This window comes from Nomascus leucogenys, chromosome 11 (genome assembly GCF_006542625.1).
Source record: "Nomascus leucogenys isolate Asia chromosome 11, Asia_NLE_v1, whole genome shotgun sequence".
Lineage (NCBI taxonomy): Eukaryota > Metazoa > Chordata > Mammalia > Primates > Hylobatidae > Nomascus > Nomascus leucogenys.
In genome coordinates this window covers 39797242-39820941 of record NC_044391.1, presented here as the reverse complement: position 1 = coordinate 39820941, position 23700 = coordinate 39797242, and the positions used below count along the sequence as shown (strand labels likewise).

Sequence of the window (23700 nt, the reverse complement as noted above, 5' to 3'; positions counted from 1 at the left end):
AGCATTTTCTATAGATTTTTTCTTACTAAACTGATTAAGTACACAATATATAGAAGATGTGACAATCTAACTAAAAGCATCACTTTACATAAAAATAGGAGAGTCAATACATTTGAATTTCAAGCTGAGAATGAAATATGAGCCAGGTGAATAGCTATGAGGACTTCTTTTAGAAACCAAGTTATAACTCTGCAACTACAAAGATGGAAAACTGCCTTGTAGCAAAGACCTAACAGCACTGCCAAAAAAATGTCATCTGTCAGTGTCATATATTCTCAAATTTTTTGAAGGATAAAGAAAAAATGTGGTTATGGAATTAATGCATCCCACTCCTTGGCTCTCAGCTGTGCTCTTTTATAGTGTATCCATATAAAAGTTCATCAGCCAAGAAGGTTCCTGGCCAAATGTGACTGAAGGACCAGAACCCATGGCAGTGTAGGCACAAGTCTTGATTGGCATTGTTGCCAGTTACTTTGGGGCAGAGAAATTCCATTGGTGCAAATTCTAGGTCTGGTTTCCTGGGCCAATTGCCATGATCCAGAAACTTTTATTCCCAAAGTTCTATGCTATGTCAGCCCATTATTTTCTTCTAAAGCACATAGAATACTGCGAAGTAATAACTGACCCTGTTTGTGACAGAACCTCCACTTCCATGAGTCACTTTGTAATAGATTTGTCAGTTTCTGAATAAGCCTTGCTTATAGCAGTTCTGCAGTTATCATTACCCATGATCAGTTTCCCTCCAACTGATCTCTATATAATACATAAAGCAATGGAAATTAAGGAGATTAGGAATAAGCATTAAATTATAGCAGTCGGGAATTTTATTTTTCAAATAAATTTTTGAAATAAATATTTTTCAAATAGTCTGCCATTTGATTTTTCAACCATAATCTATGATTCCTGTTGCTTTGGGTGGTGACTGAAAACAATTTTTAATGGAGAAGAAATTGACAAGAAAAAAAAAAACAACTGAAAACAGCACTAAAGGATAAAAGTAACCAGCAGAAGAATGCATCAGGCATGATGTCACATTCATTTAATCTTCTCTTCAACTCTATTTGAAAATTACTATTAGTTATTATTACTACTAATATTAAACTCAGAAAACTGAGATTTTCATTCTAGAAAAAGGTTAACTATAATTTACCCAAAGGCATAACTAAAAAGTAGATGAGGTGTTCAAATTCCATAGTCTGTTCTATACAAGAGCCCACACTTCTTAAAACATAAAATTGTTCAACTGTAGGCTTTATTTGCTTTTTTATAAAAAAAAAAGTCATAAAGACTATAAAAGTCAAGCCTTTCAAAAATAAACTTATTACTGCTCATTAGTCCCTTGACTGCATTTTCTATTCCTAAGCTAAGGATTATTGGAGAAAGAAGAAAAAATACTGCAAAAATGATTCATCACACTTTCATGTTACAGTTCTTTATTTCTACTCAATAATTGCATACAATGCCAGGAGATCCTTTATACCAGGGATAAATGTGCAGAGCATACACTACTATGTCTCCCTAATTATAATGCCAGGAACTGCTCCTTACATACATAGCTCTTATCTGTTTATATTATGTTGGCCTCAGAAGCCTTCTCAACACAAAATTCCATGCAGCTTCTACCTATCAGAGTTCACACTAGATCTAAAATTTATTTACAACTCTAGTTCTGTCTCACTCACCAAAGTGGTTCTAAACCTATCAAAACACCAGTTACCAATAATATTCCTGCCCTACTTACTCCCAGCAAACAGCCCTGAAGACATCTAATTTCATATCTTCTCTCTTATTGACCTCACCCTTTCCATCTTTGCAGTAGTCTATGAAGGTGTTTTTCTGAAACTTCCCAGCTATCAATGTTTTTCAAACACTCTTTGCCCCATCTCTTAGCTATCCATGCCTTCATATATTCATTACTTTTCAATCTTTTACCCTGTGTGACACTTTAGCTCCACCTGCACACAGACTCAACTTTTTCTTGTTCATAAAAATAAATTTCCCTTCGATTCTGCTACATTTTAAATGTATTATCTAACATGTTTTCAACCCTGATTAATTTTTGAGCTTCTTGAAAGAATTATCAATACCTGATTTCTCTCTTTTATTTGCCACCTGTTCATTCCTCCCTGTTTTCTCCACTAAAGGTCTAGCAGGAAAACTCGAAGGTTTGTTTAGTCTTAACCTCATTTGTCAACTCTGCTGCATGTTAGGTTGTAGACCAGGCCTTCTCAAACTTTAAAATGAATCTCCTGGGGATTTTGTTAAAATGCAGATTTAGATTCCTGGGGCTTTGGGGGCCTGAGATTCTGAATTTCTGGAAAACTTCCAGGGTGCCCATGCTGCTGGTCCAGGAGCCATTCTGAGTAGCAAAGGTATGGATAATTCTCTATTTTTGAATGACTGTCTCTTCTTTTTTACTTTCAAGACACACCCCATGCTAATTCTCACCATTTTCTGACTGTTCTTTTTCTTCCACCTTATTGCTTAATTGTTTCTTCCTTGTGCTTAAATGTTTATTTCTAATGTTAATACAAGTAATAGTACTATTTTGAGCATTTATCATATGCCGGTGCTGCAGATCTTATATTATCTTAATCCTCACAGTAATCCGTGAGAAATTTTTTGCTTTAAAGATGGTTGAATTGAGGTACCATTACTAACACTGCACAGCCAGATTAGAACAGGGATTCAGCCCCAGGCAGCTTAACTCAAAAGCCTGGGATCTTCAGCAATCCTGCCTCACAGATGTTCAAGAAGCCATGAGCAAGTCAGTGATGCCAACTTTGCATCCTGAAAATAAGTGGACAAAAGAAGTGGTAAAGAAGGAGAAAAGGCTGCTGAAAAGAGGATTATGAACTATTGTGGGAAATTTTATAGACAGACATTGTAAAAGAATGAATGGCTTGTTATTGAAAAATAATCTCATAAAGCCCAACCATTCAGAATGAAATTCTGGGACCTGAAGATCTTTAGGAAAAGTTAGACTCTGAAAAAATATTAATGTTAAGGCATTTCATTAAGAAAATCAAATGAATTCTCGGGCAGTCAGTATCCTTTCAATGCAAGTCATTGGACCAAATAATACAATGAGATGCCCTTTGTATAAAAAAATTGAGATTGAAGATCAACCAAGAACAAAAAGATGAGGCACCTGGTAATGTCCCCGTTTGTCTCTATTTATGTCTTCCTCCCTGTTCAGCCCATTGGCATTCTCTAATTAATCCTTATAACACTGCACTTCTGAGGGGCAAATTAGAAACAGAAAACATCTCCATTTTGTAAATAGGAAGCAGATGCAGAAACTTAGTGGTTCTTAGTGAATCAATAACAGCACTTCAAAATCAAGTCTAACTTAGATGCCACTGATTTATTTACATAGCACGGTACCAAATGCAAATAAATAATAACAACCAGTTCTTTCTTTCTTAAGAAAATGAACAATCAGAAGTCTCCAAAATTTATTTTTTTCTTTGCGAATCTAGGTCAAATTCTACAAAAATGGACAAATGTGTGCCAGTTCTTTCTCTAGGATTAGTATGTTTCTTCTAAAACCCACAATTACTAGATAGAATCCTTGTCCATTAATCCTCACAATCAGCTTTAGAAGTGTCTAAGATCAGACACCAGGAAGTTACAAAAGATATATATGCCTCATCTGACATTAAGAAAAAGTAAGGAGGGAAATTATATGGAAAATCTACCATGGTGAAAATAAAAGCCATGGATTAAAGGCTTCAGGAAAACCCACCTTATTAAATCCTAGCCTTCCTTAAAAAAGATAAATAGAATTAATTATAACTAATGGTTGTAATTACTTTCAAAATATGCTTTTCTTGACATAAACATTCTTTAATCAATCCAAAATACAAAAATGCTTATTAGTGAGTTTACTATTTTAATAAGCTGTATCAACACACGTCTGAAACTGGTCTCTCCAGGTATTTGAATCAATCTGGGTGGGATAAGTCTCTTTTGTTCTACCATAAATTCAGCACTTTCAGTCAAGCATAGATTTTTACCAGAAGAAATATACAAACTAGATATAACAGTGCATATTTCTGACCTTTAAAGACGTAAATCAGAACTCTTTACTATTCAAGATTCTCTACCTTCAAATATGAGACTCAGGAATAATTATTGCTAAGATATAAATGTAGCATGAAAGCCAGTATATGAAATTTAAAGTCACCAGCAAGTTAAGTTGATATCAGATTATTTTTCAATAGCAATCCATTCACTCTTTTACAATGTCTGTCTATAAAATTTCCTACAACATGAATAAGGGTTAAAAAAATTTCTTCAATCCAGGGTCAATTTTGGCTTATTTTTTAAAGAGGAATCACTGCTTTTACACTTAACATTTACACTCATAATTCCAAGTTATTTAGAACTGTACACCATATACCTATTCATTTTTTATAATGCCTTTAAGAATCATAAATCTCCAAATTCCCCAATATTTAGAATCTATATCATGATTTTAATGACTGGATCATCTAAGTTACCAAGAAACTTGTTTTTAAGTTACCATGATTGTTAAAAACCAAGTATTGGTATTTTTGTTAAAAACCAAAGTTCTTCTACAAAGATAATAGAAAAATATAACTTTCCTCTAACACAGATATATAGAGAAATTAGGTTTGCAACACATAAGCATCACAGATTTCTATTCTGTGACAATAGAATCTTACGATCTCTGAAATTCTGTTAGTGAAATTTGGAAATGAGGACTGGAATAAATGTGGAAAGTCTACATGGTCAAGTATGGAAGTTTAGATCATTTGCTGCCTAACAGCTCATTCTGTTCTCCCAGAAACAATTCATAATCAGTGAGGAGAGCTACAACACCTAGGAGAATTGGAGAATGTGCTGGTGCTCCATTTGCTCCCCCTCTGGTGACTCCTTAGGAGCAGGGAAAGCAGAAAGTTAGCCTAAGAAGGTGGCCCATGCTGAGTCAGCACTTGTCCTTGAACCAAGAAATTCCAGAAGGGTGAGGAGCTGGCAAGGAGAGAAGGTAAGAAATAAGGAGCACTTGGAGGAAAATAGCATATCATATACTGACGGTGAGTCTCCCGAGTGTATCAGTAATAAGTTGGCTTTATGCCAGAATTTTTTTTAGTAATAAGTTGGCTTTATGCCAGAATGTTTTTTTTCTCTCTCTCCTTGCAATAAAGGAAATAATACATTAAAGCGTTTTGTGGACTATGGACAATTTGGAAAATTACACATTTGCAACAGCATTGCTCTGTGAATTAAAGTTAAGGTCTTTTCCTTAAACAGAAGTAGTATTAACCATATATTCAACAGAAATCTAACCCTCAGTAAAACTTTATGCCTATTGAGTCAGTTAAAATGTTTCTAAAGTAAGAGAAATGAATGTTTCTTTTGGTTTCCCTGGTGTAATACAACTGAGTATAATTATTTACCAAATATACAGAATAAGAATGTTTAAAATGATGAGTTCATGTCCTTTGTAGGGACATGGATGAAACTGGAAAACATCATTCTCAATAACTATCGCAAGGACAAAAAACCAAACACCGCATGTTCTCACTCATAGGTGGGAATTGAACAATGAGAACTCATGGACACAGGAAGGGGAACATCACACTCCGGGGACTGTTGTGGGGTGGGGGGACGGGGGAGGGACAGCATTAGGAGATATACCTAACGCTAAATGAGGAGTTAATGGGTGCAGCAAACCAACATGGCACATGGATACATATGTAACAAACCTGCACATTGTGCACATGTACCCTAAAACCTAAAGTATAATAATAAAATAAGGCCAGGCGCGGTGGCTCACGCTTGTAATCCCAGCACTTTGGGAGGCCGAGGCGGGCAGATCACGAGGTCAGGAGATCGAGACCACGGTGAAACCCCGTCTCTACTAAAAATACAAAAAATTAGCCGGGCGTGGTGGCGGGCGCCTGTAGTCCCAGCTATTCTGAGAGGCTGAGGCAGGAGAATGGCGTGAACCCGGGAGGCGGAGCTTGCAGTGAGCCGAGATTGCGCCACTGCACTCCAGCCTGGGTGACAGAGCAAGACTCCGTCTCAAAAAAAAATAATAATAATAAAATAAAATAAAAATAAATAAATTGAAATAATTAAATTTCAATTTAAAGGTTTTCAGGCCTTCTTGAGGTGCAGTGGTAAAGAAGGGGTAGGGAAGGCAGTGAATACTACTCAAATCGACATGCAATAGATTAGATGTTTGAAATGAATTGAAAGCAGTGGTCTAGGTAACTTCAGGAGAGAGGTGTGGGTGGATAAGAGGCTTTCATCACCATTTACTTTCACTTACTTATGTATTGTTTGAGATTTTTAATGAGTACCTGTAATTTTTGGAATTTAATATTTTAGGAGAAGAAAACCTAGTTTTTCTCCTTGCTAGGCGTCATCAGACAAAGGAATACATCTCTCCAACTTTCAATACCTTAGTATAGTCTATAAAATACATTATTGTTCATAGTTAGATGGTATGTAGACAAAGAACCACTTGGGAGGAAAAAAAAATTTGCTAACTAAAGCACTTTCTTACAATTCTCAGAACAGGAGAAACACCATTCCATTCTGGAACTAGGCTCTTTTGAAAGAAGCTTAATGAACTGAAAATTTGCCTCTTAACTGTGGCATGTTACAAAACTGGTCCTAGACAAGGGTAATTATTCTGCCATTTCTTTAAATAATTTTCAGGTATATAACTTACTGCTAATTAATTTACCCATTGATCATTATTGGTCTAGAATGAAAGTCAATCATTCAAGTATTATGTATAAAGAAATGCTCTAGACACTGAAAGTAAATAAGTATAAAAAAAAGTCAACTCCTGGAAAGTAAACATTTTTACTGGTGTAACAAGACAAATAAAAAAATTGTCAGCAATGTAGTACATAATAATTTTGAAATGAGTGGTGCCAAGAGTGCTGTAGTAACTAAATGAAAGGAATATATTATTCTTTGAGGAAAGAATATGGAAATCTTCAAAAAGGAGATGAGATTGAAGTGGACCTTGAAAGATGAAAAGAATTTATTAAAGTGACAGTGAGAGGAAAAGCACTGAAACAGTCATTCTTAAATTCTCCTTTTTTTTTTTCCATAGCAAATGGGGAGCCTCTGGAAATTTTTGGCTAAAGAGATGTTCAGAAAGTATAGGGGAAAAGATTAAAGTGAGGATAACAAGTCATAAGGTTGATGCATGTTTCTAGAAAAAGGAAAATAAAATAAGAAGAAGATACTGAAAAATATTACCAAAAGACATTGGGTCTAAATGACTGAAGGAGTACGAAAGTACAGAGGAAAAACTTGAAAAATTCACTTATGTAAACTAGAAAAATGATGGCACAAAGGAAGTCCATCCACTTGGTGGCAGATATGAGTTTTGTCATAAATGTTTAAAAGTAATTGAAAATGTAGGAATATACATAGGATAAGAGGTTAGGACTAGAGATTAATCTCTTAATTACAATTATAGTTGAGTCCAAGAAACCATAAAAACTTTCTGAAAACAATCTAGAACAAGAAGAGCAGAAGAGCAAGAAGCGAGGGGTTTAGAGAGGAGAATCTGAGGGTGGAAGGTGACCGTGTCCTGTGACAATGCTAAGGCAGAGGAGAAGGTGGTGTCAGCAGGAGCCCTAACTGCAGAGGAAAATGAGGGTTAGGAAAATGCTCTTGAGTGTGGTTAGAAAATCACCAAAGTGGCCAGGCACGGTGGCTCACACCTGTATTCTCAGCACTTTGGGAGGCCGAGGTGGGCGGATCACCTGAGGTCAGGAGTTCAAGACTACTCTGCCCAACATGGTGAAACCCTGTCTCTACTAAGAATACAAAAATTAGCTGGGCACGGTGGTGCACGCCTGTGATCCCAGCTACTCAGGAGGCTGAAGCAGGAGAATTGCTTGAACTCATGAGGCAGAGGTTACAGTGAGCTGAGAGTGTACCACTGCACTCCTGCCTGGGTGACAGAATGAGATTCCGTTTCAACAAAAAAAATCACCAAAGCAACCTTGCTAGGTCCCTGTAGACACAAAGCAGGTACTGGCGACTACAGTTACACGCAAGTTCATTGTACTGTTTGCTCTACTTTTATGCAATTTTGAATTTTTCATTCTCAAGTTTTAGAAAATGTGAATGAGAGTTGAGGAAAAGCAGGTTAGTGGAAGAAGAGAAGTAGGAGGATAGTTTGGGACAAGAGCAAATATCCTTCCTTCCCTGTCCCTTCACTGCCACAGTTTATTATTTAATTTATTTTATTTTATTTTAGACAGAGTCTCACTCTGTTGCCCAGGCTGAAGTGCAATGGTGCGATATCGGCTCACTGCAACCTCTGCCTCCCAGGTTCAAGTGATTCTCCTGCCTCGGCCTCCCAAGTTGCTGGGTGTGCACCACCACGCCCGGCTACCTTTTGTATTTTCACTAGAGACAGGGTTTTGCCATGTTGTCCAGGCTGATATTGAACTCCTGACATCATGTAATCTGCCTGTCTCAGCCTCCCAAAGTGCTGGGATTACAGGCGTGAGCCCCTGTGCCCAGCCTCACTGCCCCAATTTAAGAAAGGAGTACTGGACAGTGATGAACAGTGCAGATTTTAGCATAAGGCCTTCTGGGTTGAAATATTAGTCCTACGATTTATTAGCTGTTGTCCTTGGACAAATCATGGCAAATCACCTAATCTGGTATTAATTGAATACTACTGACTATATGTGACAGATACTTTGCATAAATTTTTTCACATAATCCTCACCACATTCTTGTAACGTGGTTATTATATCTCAATTTTCCTGTTCAGAAATATCAGTGAGGGGACAGGTGTCTAAAGTTATAGCTAGAGTAAGTAGTAAAGCCAGGAATCAAATGTGTATCTGTAAATTCCAGTAATGCCTAGTTTTGTGTTAAGTACTAAATGATATAGAGAAGGAATAACCTATGGTACCATGTATTTGATTAAAAGATAAGTTCCTAACAATGATATCAAAGGATATGTAGGTGTACTTATCAAGTTCTTCATGTTCTCATCTGCTCCCATATTTCAATTTTTCCAAATTCCAGCCCTCAGAGAGAAAACACTCATTCGAAGTTGCTTAAATTGCCTCAGCTTTTAAAATCAATGCCAGATTGCATAAAATAAAAATCACAAGATATTCATGTTTCCAAAATCACTTTTAAATATCCCACTAATCATTAACTACTGTCTCAACATAGCCACACCTAATAAGCTAAAAGCTATTTATAACTTTATAGGAAAAAAAAGTGTTTCTTCTACCTCCTACATAAGTGTTTGTGCTCCCAACATCAGTGGCCTCAACACATTACTTCCCATTCTTAAATTACAGGTGAAACTCAGTTGCAAGAGCATTTTTGTCTAGATCACAACCACCTTCTAAACTTCTTTGTTGTTGTTTTGTTTTGTTTTGTTTTTGAGATGGAGTTTCTCTCTGTTGCCCAGGCTGGAATGCATGGCACCATCTCAGCTCACTGCAACCTCTGCCTCCCGGGTTCAAGTGATGCTCCTGCCTCAGCCACCCGAGTAGCTCGGATTACAGCTGCCCACGACCACACCCAGCTACACCTTGTAAACTTCTGCCACATTCATATGAGCTCCTCTCCAATCCAATCTCCATAAAGAAACCAGAATAATCCTATCAAAAGCAAAATCAGATAATGTCACTGTTTTTCTTTTGCCCTCTGAAGCCATCACTCAACCTAGAAACAAATCCAAGCTCCTCACAAAGATCTTTCAGTCCTGGCCAGTTACCTCCCCAGGCCACAACCTAGTTTACTTCTTGATTCACAGTGAAACACTTAGACACTAGTTCAGTTTCTGCAACAAGCCATGCTCCTTCCAGACTCAGGGCCTTCTCATACTCTGTTCCTCTGCCTGGAGAACTCTTTGCCCAATCCTTTATGTGGTAGGGCCACCTAAGTTCACCTCCTCAGAAATTCTTTCCTAATTCTCTAGCCTAAAGTTGGCCCCAAGAGTTATATATACTTCCTGATCTTTTTTTCTTAGAATTGATTTCAATCTGTAATTATGTATTGTTATTTTTTGTTTATATACTGTTTTGTCTGTCTCCTACACTGGCTATAATTCCACAAGGGCAGAAATTGTCTTTGTGTTCTCTCCCTTCTCCTTTATTTCTTTCTCTCAATAAACAACCAAACAATGCCTAGCACACACAATTAGCAAGCAATCAAAGTTTACTGGGGAAAAAAAAGAAGAACAGAGACGACAGAAGGAAAGAAAAAGTCAATTTAACTGCTAGGATCACCCAAATACGATTTTTTAAATCATTGCTTAAAGGTCTGTTCAGGCATTTCTCATTATTTCTTAATATTGATTGATGTCTACTCTTTTTCACATATATATTAGATTGTATATATAGGAAGAATGTCAGAAACAAAGTAAAAATAACACATAGTGAGGGGGTCCTAAAACTGTTTCAGGTTCCTACACTAAAATCAACTGTGATAAATCCTATAAGATTCTATAAGATCCTAGAATGGTATAAATTTCCAGGTATTTTTAAAATTCAATGATCATAAGGAAAATGCCATTAATTGTGGGGATGAGAAGAGGTAAGGCATTTCTTAAAATGACTTTCAGGTATATACCTTAATGCTAGTTAATTTATCTTTCCAACCCTTATTTGTTGGCTTCTACTGTACATAAGACTAACAACAAATAATTAAAAGAAAAGAACAACAATCAGAAAACACGCCAGGATGCTTATGTCTTACAATTTTAAAAATTCTTAGAGATTTTAAATCCTGCATCCCTAGTTATTCATACATTGAGGAGAACTCTACATTTATCTTTTGGCATAGCCTGATTCTTCCGATGTGATCTGAAGAACTTATAAGTGTCAGGAATTCTTTTTTTTTTTTTTTTTTTTTTGAGACGGTCTCGCTCTGTCGCCCAAGCTGGAGTGCAGTGGCGCGATCTCGGCTCACTGCAAGCTCCGCCTCCCGGGTTCACGCCATTCTCCTGCCTCAGCCTCTCTGAGTAGCTGGGACTACAGGCGCCCGCCACCACACCCGGCTAATTTTTTGTATTTTTAGTAGAGACGGGGTTTCACGGTGGTCTTGATCTCCTGACCTCGTGATCCGCCCGCCTCGGCCTCCCAAAGTGCTGGGATTACAAGTGTGAGCCACCGCGCCTGGCCCAAGTGTCAGGAATTCTTATGACAATCTCCTGGGCGTCAACCCTCCCCCATGTGCAAATACCAGTTTTATTCATTAACTGACTATTGTCTTTACCTAAAAATCAAGCTCTCTAAAGGAAAAAGGTTGTGAAAGTCTCAACTGAAATTACTTCTATGTTCCCCCGTGGAGAGAGCCGAAAGATCTTTCAAGGACATTAAATAGCCAGAGGTGAAAGGGAGCAACTAACAGGAAGGAAGGGAGGATTAATTCGCAGGAGTCACTATAGGAAGGTCCTCCACTGTGAGGTCGTCAGGATGAACTAAAATTGGAGGGTTCATCTAAAACAACTGGGCATTCCTGATGCTTGGGAGTTACAAGTTTGTTGTCTTTCAAATAAAAAAAAAACAAAAAAAAAACCTATGTGCTGCCCTCTAGAGGCTACAAAGAATAATGGATCCACCTATTAACAGAAAGGAAAAACTACAGGCAGGAAGAATTTGTCTTTGCCAAATGTATGACCTAACGTGTTACATTTAGTGTCATACTTCAAATTAGAGAAGTAAATTAATATCATGTATGGGAAATTCTGAATTTGATGTAAATAATGATTCTGTCTGAAGACACAATTCTGGATCTTCCTTTTTTTCTTTTTTTAGTCTTTTTACATGCATTTTTAAAAATGACTTTACTAAGTACATTTAGATACCATAAATTTGGTCATTTAAAGGGTACAATTCAATGATTTTAAAGTTCATTTAAACCAGGTTGTGCAATTATCACTATAATCCAATTTTTGAACATTTCAATCGCCTGCAGTAAGATCCCTCTAGCCAGTTTATGGCTAATACCCATTCCTGCCCCAGCCCTTGGAAACCATGAGTCTACTTTGTTTCTCTATAGATAGGCCTCTTTTGTTTTTAAAATAGAGAGGTTTAGAATTAAATGCTTCATAACATGACAAGGCAATTCCTCCTTTTTGTAGTGCTTTTCCTTCAAAATGTCCTGCCTTGATCAGTGTCATGAAATGGGGGTTAAATCCCTCACCAAACCAAACTCTGGGGAAAAGTAACTATAAATGCCTAATTCTCAGTGCCTCACACTCTGTATATTTAACCTTCCACAGATTTGAGGGTGATGTTAAATTTGTCTCTAATGTCTCTGAAAATTCACTCTGGGTATACTTTTAGCATGCAGTCCAACAGTCCATTTCAAAATAAGCTTTCACATCCCAAGGTTTTATAAAGGATTCATGGTTCAAATATCTGCCTTCATTAATTACGAGCAACCCATTTTTAACAGAATTTTTTAAATCTAAGTTATTGACTTCTTTAATAATGAACTTATTAAAAGTCTCCATTTTGAATATCTGAAGAACACGCTAGTTCTGGTAATATAAAGAGCCTATGTTGAAAATGAAGATTCCCAAGAATCCAGACTCTTGGAAGGTTAAGACCAGAGGCTCTAAACCATCCTTTGTGGTAAAAATCCAGCTCTTGAATTTTCTGTGTAACCCTGAGAAGGGTACTTCATTTTTCTGTACATTGGTTTCCCCATGGACAAGTGGAGATAATAAGAGTTTTTATTTCATGTGTAAAAATGGTAAGAAGTGTACTTGGAGCATAGCCTTTGGTGACTGTCTGCAATCAACATTATCTGAAAGTTATTTTACCAAGGATAATTATCATCACTTCTATTTGAGAATAAAGACTGGATTTGTAACTGGTGGTAGAAAAAATGACTGACAATAAGCGGATTGAGGATCTGTAATTATTAATTTATCATTCCTTGTATCACATCCTCTATGGCTCTTCAAGACCAGCTGTGGTTTCAGTGCATTTCCAAGCCTAAGGAACAAACCAGGAAGAATGCAAACACTGGTCTCAGAGATAACAAGTCACATCAGAGCTTACGTGCCCCGATGTGTTGACTGTCTAAAGCTTTTTGTATTGCCTGTTTTAGATCCTTCTGAAGGGCATTTCCCTCACCGCATCCAACTGATGAATTGCCTTTTTCACAGAGGTCAGGTTTTGGGATCAAGGCAAAGGGAAAGTGGAGTAAATCTGGGCCTGGATAACTAAAATAAAACAAATTAAACAAAAGAAGAAAGCAAAGATAGATACTAATGGTTTGATTTTTAAGTTCCTTTTTCTCCTAAGCAATTGATGCTTTCTTAGGAACAGCGCATATCTTTGTGAATCAAAACCAGTAGAGAATCAAACCACTATAATTAATATAACAAGGCCTGCTGACTCACCTCCACTAAACACAGTCTCTAAAAGCCTAAATCTGCACATTAGTTGCGATAAATTCTTCGCTCCTCTTTCAAGCACCGTAGAGCAGAGCTTTATAACCAGCAAAGTGTGTTAATTTAAACAAAATATAAGAAACCAATTTTTTCAAGGTGGTAAAGATTGGCCTGCATATTTTCATTATTGCATAATGGTTACCTTTAGCCCATAAACTACAAGGTCATAATAAGGTCACAATGAAGTGGCAAATGTAATAAATGGGAAGAAAAGTAACTAGAGACCATATTTAAGGTGACTTTTTTCCCTAACTAGGTAAATAAATGTTCTTTTAGTATAGTTCATTCAGTAGGGCTGATTTAAAATAGGTTTTCTATTTGAATCATTCATCCACACCCTATATGATGATAAAATGTCTTTTAACTTTTCTTTTTAGTGCTTTTTTTCACCTTAAAACGTACAACCCAGAATTTGCTAAGTCCCAAATGGTTTGATTTAACTTAAAGGGTAAAGCCACCCTTGGCTTAGAATGTGCATACACTAACATTCAAAATAAAAGAAGGTGAAACAGGTCACACTGTTCAGATTGTGAAGATAACATTAAAATAAACAAAGAACAAAACGAAAAGAATAAGGCCATGCTCTTTGTGTTTCTATAAAACCTATCCCTTACACCAGGTGGTGGTAATCTAATGCTAGGAGTTCATAATTTTAAAAAGTTGTGTACCTGCTACTTCACTATAAAACACAAAGGTGCAAAGTCTGCTTAGGCAGAAAATAGCTCGAGATCTTTCAGATCCGAATGTGTAGGTCAATGTGGTAACACAGGCCAGGCATTCTGCTGTGTTTTTCATTTATATGCTGTTGATACCCAAGATACAGCAAATAATGTCATCAATTTCCTTCAATTACCTCATAAAGGATTCATTTGCACTCGGGGAATAAAAAGGTTGCGACAGTAGCTTTAGGCTCACTCAGCAGCAAGAATCGGCATTAATAACTATCCTCAGAGGCACAGAGGGAGGGAATAAAGTCATTTACTTAACATTCTTTAATTCTTTGTGGTATAACAAGACTATGTCATGATTTAGAGCTAAAAAGCACAGTTGTTTTGCTCAGGAGAAAAGTCTTTCATAACCTACACATTTTTTGTGACACATGGAGTTATGAGATCTTAGGCTACCTTTAAATATGGTATCCTCCTGCTGAAAGCTCTCAAACAGCTTGCAGAGGAAAAAAAAATCCCAATATTACTTTACTCCTGAGACATCAAATATCCCATGTCTTACTTTATAAAGAAGTTTCTTTGTACAATAGCTAGATAGTGCTGAAGAAAATAACTTTTGTATGCCTGTATCATAACACAGGGTCATGTATAGCTAATTAAGCATTCTTCCTTAGGTTTGATTACATAAAGAGTTGGTTTTGTAATATAATAGCACATGAAGGTCAGTATGGTTATGAGAGAAACCTTAGATGCTATGACAAATCCAATAACTATCAGGGTATTTGTTCATAAAAGTAAAGCATTTCTCAAAATATTTTGCTGATTTGTTAAGGTACTGGAAGATATTTTGCTGGCTGCCAAGCTGACCTTCTGCAACACCCTATATGGTGAGGCTGTTAAAAGATTTTCTTAGAAGATACAGATTTGTATTTTAGAGTAGGACAGAGACAAAAACAAGGATCATGAAGTTGAGGTTCACAAGTATCTGAACCAAAGAGGGGAAAAGAGGGGAAAAAAACAAACATCAGCTGGCTCCTTATTTGCAAACCGAGATTCACTAACTCTATATGATAAGTCCTATTTCCCGTCATTTTCCCTGAATCTAGCATGCTAACCATCATAACGAAAAAGAGCTTATTTTCACCTTTACGTTCCCTTTGAGTATTTAAAACGGGGAATGACTCACATCTCACAAGGCCAAGAATCATTGAGATGAACTTCTGGAAAATTTAAAGGTACCTGAAGCTCCTCCAACAAATATAAGACTGCACTGCCCTCCAGAGGTGACTCCCTGGCAATTACCTTTAATCAATTAATGATATGAGGACCAAGTAACTGTGTTGCAGTAATCTTCATTGCAATTTTAGTCCTTCCATCTCAAATAGTTTTCAAAATATAGGACTAAAAATCAGTGGCAACCTACTGTTTCCCTCTAAGCAGAATATTATATTGCCTCAGCTCTTCTATCTTACTTCATTTTGTTTGAAAATAATATTTGCTACCTCTTTGGCTAAATGTTAAATATTAATATTTTTGGTTGGAGGGCCTATTTATTCATGTACGTTTTTCAGAAAAATCAGATTAAACAGACAGCCTAAGGAAACCTTAAGAAAGCTGAGGATCCGCAGAGATAACTGAAGGTCACACAAAGAACAGTTCAGAAACAGAATATTTTACTGTCTAATTATGTTGTCATCACTTAACTGAAGCTCGAAGGGTGCCTACAGCTATTGTGAGAAAAATATAAACTCATTTTGAATTTTTTTCTTCTTGAGCTTTTGTTCTCCACAGCTACGTGATCTAGTTCTGTTCTGTTCCACACACTCCTTCAAATAGTGGATAATCTTGTATATTGTCACTTTCCACATATTCATCGTCAGTTCAAATTTTTTGAGATTTAAGACAATATAATTTCTTGATAAAATTGTAATAACCTGTGTGGGTGTGCCTGTATGAAAGACTCAAAACACATCTTTTAAAAGTTCTTGACAAAATTAAACATTATCTACACAGCAAATATTTATGTAGGGCTTTTCAAATGCTAACTTATTTAATAATCGCAACAGCTATGTAATAGATAGTTTTACTATCCTTCACCTTTTTTTACAGATGAGACAGATTTTGAGAGGTTAACAAAATCATAGAGCTGGGACATGATAGAGCTGAGATTCAACTTCAGTTTAGCTTCAGCGTCCTGGTTTTTAACTTCCTCACTTTGCCTTAAATGGTCATTTAAATATACAAATCCTCCCTCCCATTATAAAAAGCATTAATAAAATTTAAAATAAAGTTAATACTTTTAATATAGCTGTCTTTTTTTGTTTTGGGGGATTTTTGTTTTATTTTACAATTCATAACACATAAGAAATTTTAAAAATATTAAAACTCTGGGAGATCAAAATGTTGGAAGACAGAATGAAATTGGAAAACAAATTTTTTGTGTGATTATTGCAAATTTTACCAAGCCATTAATCTTTAAAGGGAAAAATATTGAAGCAACATGGAAAAATGTTAACTATCTTACAATGATAAATAAAAATTATATAAGTAAATCAGGTAATGATGTATTAAAGTCAGTATTACATTTTATCTTGTAAATACCAAGCAACTGTTCAGTGTTTTTGAAATAAATCATTGTGATTATGTTTAATGCAATAAAAAATAAAGCAGAAAAAACTATTTACAGCCGACTACTAAATTCACGAAGGAAAAAAAGGAGTTAAGAGGAGACTTTGATTCAATCACAGAAGCTCCATCACAGACCTACAGTCATTTAACTTAGGCAGGGGTTATAAAATGTATTTCAGGTTGCACTTACAAAACAACATTCTTGCACCAAGCACGGGTCGACCAGCTACCCAGCGGCTGGGTTCAGAAACTAGAAGGCCCCTGGGAAAGTAGCTCAGTAACTACAAAGCAAATGTGGTCAATGCCCAGTGTCGTTATGGGGATTAGACAGGGGTCACAGCTTCACGGCAGCACCTGCACAGCTATGACATAAGCTTATATTCAACATAAATCATATTCCCTCTGTTTTGAAAGCAAATAATAAAAGAGTTGTTCCATGTCTCTTGACCTTTATTTCTGGGAAAAAGTGGATTTTTCCCTTATAGCTATGGAATGTACTAACCATTCCCAGTGGGACAGACTTAGAAACCCCGTCATAGAACAAATGTATAAATATCCACCTTCTCACTTCCAAAGTGATTTGCATCTTACACATCAGTAAAGTATTACTATTTTCTAAAGTAGCTTAAAATAAGGAGAGAAGGGAGAGTGAGAAGGAAGAAAACACACAAAGAGGATACCTGAAAGAGGAAATTAAAATACTTGTATTGATGAAAATACGTGATTGACCAGCTAGTGATAAAGAGAAATTAGATGAGTATTGCCACTGACAGTTGCTAAATGTTGTTTTGCACAAATGCCTGTAAACCTGGTACACAATTAGCTCCTGAATCCATTTTTTTCATGGAATCCAATTACCCAAAATTACTGCCTCCAAAAAGAAAAATTGCTTTTCAAAACTTGGCATTAACATTACTTGAGAGTCAATGAAATGATGTTTTCAGATCTTGAATTTTTAAAATAAATTCTAATTTGTTAAAGGCTAATGACTTTTGAACCACTGAGTTACACACATGTACAATAATTCTGAATACCCACAAATACAACTTGAAATAAAGGCAACTTCAAAATAAAAGATAATAACAGGAGGGAGAAAAAACCTGGAAAACCTATTGAATTAGCATTACCATGCTTATATACTACTACTAATAATAATGAATGATGGCCAGAACTGGGACAAACGAAGTATTCTATCAGCAAGTAGAGGGCCTCCTAATACTGAAGTAATACCTAATTCTCACATATGTTCCAAAGCCCTAATTTCCAAAGCAAAGAACAAGTGAAATATACTAAGTATTAATACTGAATAGCCACTTCATTACTCGAGTAAGGGATCTTTCCAAAAACCCTTTATTCTAAATATTCTGTATAGAAAGATATATTTTTTCTGCATAGTGCTATTCCTGTTGGCGCAAAAAGTAAAACACAAGACCACATTTTTTTTTATCAGGAACTTTGTTTAGAAAAGTATACTTAACAAAGACAATATTAGGGTAACCACTAAGATATCACATATGAAGTTCAAATGCTGTGAAAATTATTAAATTACTAATATAAAGAATATCAGATATGTCCCCCAATTCAATGTTTGAGATTCAAATATTTATTGAGTCCCTGCTATTGCTAGGCAGTAGGGATAAAGCAGATAACATTAAGCTACCATTCTCAGGGACTAACATTATACTGGGAGAAAGAAAAAATAAAGAAAACTATATAAGATGTTAAGATGTTAGCTGTTGATCACTGCTACAGAGAAAAAATAAGCCAGCAAAGAAGAAGGGCAATGTGTGTGTGTGTGTGTGTGTGTGTGTGTGTGTGTGTGTGTGTATGTGTGTAGATGCTCTGAAGTATGGGAGGTCATCTGGAAAGACATCTCTAATGAGGCCAGGGAAAGGTGCACAGCTTACCTAAGGCAAGACAGTTTCAAGCACAGGGACCAACAAATGCAAAAGTCCTTCAACATGAAAGACATATGGTGCAGTGCTTTGTAGGCCTTAGTAAGGACTCTGAATTTTACTTTGAGTGACAGGAAACCATTAGGAAGCCAATTGGAGAAATTCATATCCTAATCTTGGGAAAATGACTGTATTAAAGTTATGGGAATAGCTTATAGTGGACAGAACTTGGGCTTGAAGACAGATATACAGGGATTAAAATAATTTCTGTTCTTCACAGCATCATACCTGTAAGATGCTGTCTCAATTACTGAGTTCTCTGTTCTCAGACTCCACTTAAATAGTCATAATACCTAAACTGCAGTACTACTTTGAAGATTAAATAACACAAGCAGCATCCAGGACTGTGCCTGGATTACAGTAAGTGCTTAACAAATAGTAGCTGTAATTTTAATAGTGTTTCAAGAAGTTGAAATATGTGAGTTTAAGTAGGAAATACACCAGTTTTAAAAGGGCTAAAGAGAAGGCAGAAGGAGAAAGTTTGTGTTAGGAGACTTTGGATCCTAAAAGTTGTTAAAGGATTCTTTACCTCTAAATACATCTCCAAAAGATGCCACTAAGAACCACAGTTCAGAACAACAGATGTGTGATTGCATAATGAAATCTTGGTATATAGTAAAAATACCTAATAGAAATAATTAAATCATGACCCCTACAGTATAATAGATGCCTAAAAACAGTGGTATTTTTCAGAAAAATTAAGCATTTCTTGGGGCATATCTAATTGAACCTTCCCAAAAATCCATGAGTAAGGTATTAAGCTCATTTTTTAAATGAGAAACTGAGATTCAGAAAGGGTAAAAGACAAGTTCAAAAATCACACATGTAGTAAGTATGCTCAAATGTGGTCCATAGTATAAACGCTCAGTAAGTGTTGATAGGCAAGTGTTTCCTAAATGAACATATGAATCTATACTCCACATCTTACCTCTTAATCGCTGACATTGCCTCTATAATTAATTAAATCAGATAAATGTTTCCCAAATTCTCCTGATCATAAGAATTACCTGGGGTGCTTGTGCTTTTCATGTCCAACTGCAGGACCCAAAATCTTTTGTGGAGCAGCCTAGAAACTGATATTTTAAACCAGCAATTCAAGAGATTCTAATGATGAGGGAATTTTGAAAAACAGTTGCCAGTTACTGCATGATCTGTCTTTCAACTCAAAAATTTGCTACCTACTTCTTTTCTCTTAAAACTAAAAGCAAGAATCTATGACTGTCAACCCTTTACCTATTTCAAAACCCAAAACTTATCATCTACTTTGTAAAAACAGAGGGCACTGAGATACAGATTAAAAACATACTGCAGGCCGGGCGCAGTGGCTCATGCCTGTTATCCCAGCACTTTGGGAGGCCGAGGTGGGCGGATCACCTGAGGTCAGGAGTTTGAGAACCCCGTCTCTACTAAAAATACAAAAAACTAGCTGGGTGTGGTGGCACATGCCTGTAGTCCAGCTACTCAGGACCCTGAGGCAGGAGAATCACTTGAATCTGGGAGGCAGAGGTTACAGTGAACCAAGATTGCATTCCAGCATGGGCAACAGAGTGAGGCTCTGTCTAAAAAATAAAATAAAATAACATAACATAAAATAAAATAAATAAAAACATGTTGCAGTTTATCAACTTGGTCTAAGATCCCTTTGTTTATTTTAACTGAATAGGAATAAACACAATTTACATAGGAGTTGTTTTTGTTAGTTTTGTTTTCCCATTAGTGGTAGAAATCCAAGCAAATGGCTAAGTAAGGATGTTCTAGTATTAAAAATTTCTTTGTGGACTCATTATGAAAAACATCCTCCCCTAAGACTCCCCAGGGAGTCATGATGGAGTTCCCATAGTATCTAGAAACTTTACTTCATGTTTTATTTCTTGGCTGCACAACTAAGAGTGTTGCTAATGAAGTGCTCATTTTCCTTCACTTTCTGCTAAGAGTTGGAAAATTTATAATATGCTTTAAAAATACACATAGCTGCATATTCTGGCAGTTGTTGAGTGGTGTGTACTTTGCAGTGCTGGTAACTAGGATTGGAAAATGTTACATTAATATGGTGAATTTTATTTTTCACAAAGTTTTGTGTTCTAAAAAGAGGTACTGTGAAATATTCATTCAGTATGGTGCAGAAAACAAATAAGAATAATTTTTAAAACACCCATCCCATGGTACAATATAAAGAAATTGATGCATAGATGTCTTATTTCCTTTGTGTCACCAGCCTCTCCTATGAATGCCACACCCATGAATTAGGAAAGACTGAACAGATCATTTTAGACCTAGAAAACAAAGTGGTGGATTGGCTATTCCACTTGCCTCAGATGAAGAAAAACGACCTGCACTCTCAGCCTCTGGCTCCCAACCAAACAATGGGAAATTTTCTCCTGTTGATATGAGATTTCGGTGAAATATAACTGATGAGAATCATCAATAAACCATACCAGTGTCTATTGTAATTGTAGGAGAAAAAAGTATCTTTCAATCCCATTGACCATTATCTTATCAAAAAGTAAAAACATCTTATTTTCAGATGGGAAAGAGAAGATTCTGAGGGTATATTTACTAAAAATACTATTTCCTGGTCAGATGATTTTTTTTCTTTTAATGACAGCAAAAGAACAAAGTAAAAACTGCAACTCTTCTCTTCAATCTAAGGTAAATAATTTCCAGAAAATATTCACATGTATATTTTAGTTCAACATAAATAAAAGGAAAAAATACAAGTTGTGTTAATAGAGGTTGTGGCATCTAACAAAAGCAAAACTACAAAAGCTAAAATAGCATGTGACAATTTTTGAGAGTTAAATTATCGAAATTCTCCCATAAAAATAGTCATAAAGAGGTAATGACAATGAGTGACCCTTGTTTCAAAGCAGTCAAGTTAACTGTACTTTGAAATCTAGTTCAATTTATCTGCAACATCAAGCCATAAATTTCAAAGGTTTTATAATTCATAAGACATTTTTAAAATAGAAACATTTTGGTTTTTTTGCAGCACAATTACTGCTATCCTAGGAGGGAGAAAGAAACTTTCTTCATTATGGGCCATAACATAACTTTTCTTTAGCAAAATGATTTGTAATTAAACCAATTACATTTAGCATTCAAAAATTCAAAATGTTGTTTCTATATTTTCTAAATTAGCATTTGTCTACTTTAGTCTCTCTAGAAAAAATTGAGAAAAATGAGTTCCTGAAAACTTAAAATACCTACCTTTAAACTGATGTCGTTTCTGCTGTGTTTGGAACATAAATGTACTATATATGAGGCTCCTTGAAGAGAAACAGACAGCAACAGGAGTCGTTGGAAAAGAGTCAACTCTAATGCATGCCAGAGGCCAGCAGGGGGAGTAAAATCCCAAAAATACAGGTAAAAGGGGGAAAAAAAAAAATGCTGAATGAAGGTATAGGTAGCACCAACTTGTAAAGAAAAGAGAATCAGTCACCCAGTCAAATAAAAGGTGAAAATCACATTCTTCAGGGCCTTGGCTCAGGAAGATAAAATGAATTCTCATCCACCTGTGAGAAACAAATGCACCTCTTTCTATGTATGTTCCAGGGAGCATAATAAGCTAAAAGGGCAAAAAATTGTCCTTGAAATTTTGTAGTTTTTTTTTTTTTGTCTTCTGTTGAATAATAAAGGGAACAAAGTGTCCTATGAGAACAAAATCATGTACTTTCACTAAACAACAATTCATTAAATGAACAAGCTTTGAATCCTGCTGTGTGGTTGGCTAGGAGAATTGTGATTCCTAATGTCAATAACCTCTTAATCAGATATTTGTTCTAATATGTGAGAGGAAATAATGCTTAGTATGATCTGCATGGATTAACAATTTAGAAGCACAAAGGAGGGAGAAATTCTTGAAAGCAACGAAGAACTAAAGAACATTTTAGGCTAAAATATATTCTACATTCTAATGTTTCATTTTAAGTCGTTTTGTACACAAGGACACAGTATTATCTAGAAAAAAGAAAATTCCAGGCTTTGGAAACACAACATCCCTTTCAGGTCATAGAATTACCAATGCATCTGATTAAATCATTACCTGTCATACCTCTCAGGAGCACCTACTACCATCTGACAGATGTTTGCTTGCTGGTTATTTCACTCATTACATAAGTCAAGGGCTATAAACTTCATCTTCTCTTATTTCCATTAAGATGTGAGGTCGTGAGCTTTTAGTAGAGAGCCCAAGACCATCCAAATCCTGATTATGCAAGCTCTCTGTGGAATGACCTAACTGATTACTTTTTAATAGAAGATTTGTTCATTAAAGACCGCAGCTCGTTATGGATTTTACTTATCAATCCTTAGAATTTGGTGAATTTTTTTCAGTGTTAAAAAGAGAAAGTTTTGCTAGAAAATCTTCAACTGTGCAGTTAACACTGAATTTGATAAACAGTACATTCCCAGTAACAGCCACCAAAATTCCAAGTTAAATCTGTGCCCTTGGAATAATGCCAAAATGCCACAGCATATTTGCACTTTGAACAAATTGCAAATTTTTAACTCCTATTTTTTTCTGCCAAAACAAAGGCTGAAAATATGTGGATTCTATCTTCCCTGAAAACTTTACAATGGTAATTTTGGATGCAAAGAAAAATGATTTTAAGACCAATAGAATGGTAGATTAATTTGATTTACTATTTCAGTACGAATACTACCTGAACAATTTCTGGAAGCCATTTGTAAACATAAGTGCTATGAAACAGTCACTAACATAGTCTATATTTGAAATCAGACAATATTATTAGAATTCTTTCTTTGCTACTTGGCCAATATTCTTAACCATTCAACCTCAGTTTCCTTATCTGTGAAATGAGGATAATAATACCTTATAAGCTTGTTGGAAGAAGTCATTGAAATAATATCTGTAAATTGCTTGATCTAGTTCCTAACACATAGTACATAATCAACAAATAATACCTCTATTATGATAGCTTATCAGACATTTTCATCTACGGGGTTCAAGACACTAGTCATAGCATTTGCAAAACAAAAATAA

General features: G+C 35.8%; 1 protein-coding gene across 4 annotated transcripts in view; it reads right to left on the bottom strand.

Annotated features, from left to right (window-relative positions):
- HDAC9 (histone deacetylase 9) overlaps positions 1–23700 on the bottom strand; it is a 906822-nt gene that overhangs the window by 627446 nt on the left and 255676 nt on the right. The window lies entirely within an intron of this gene.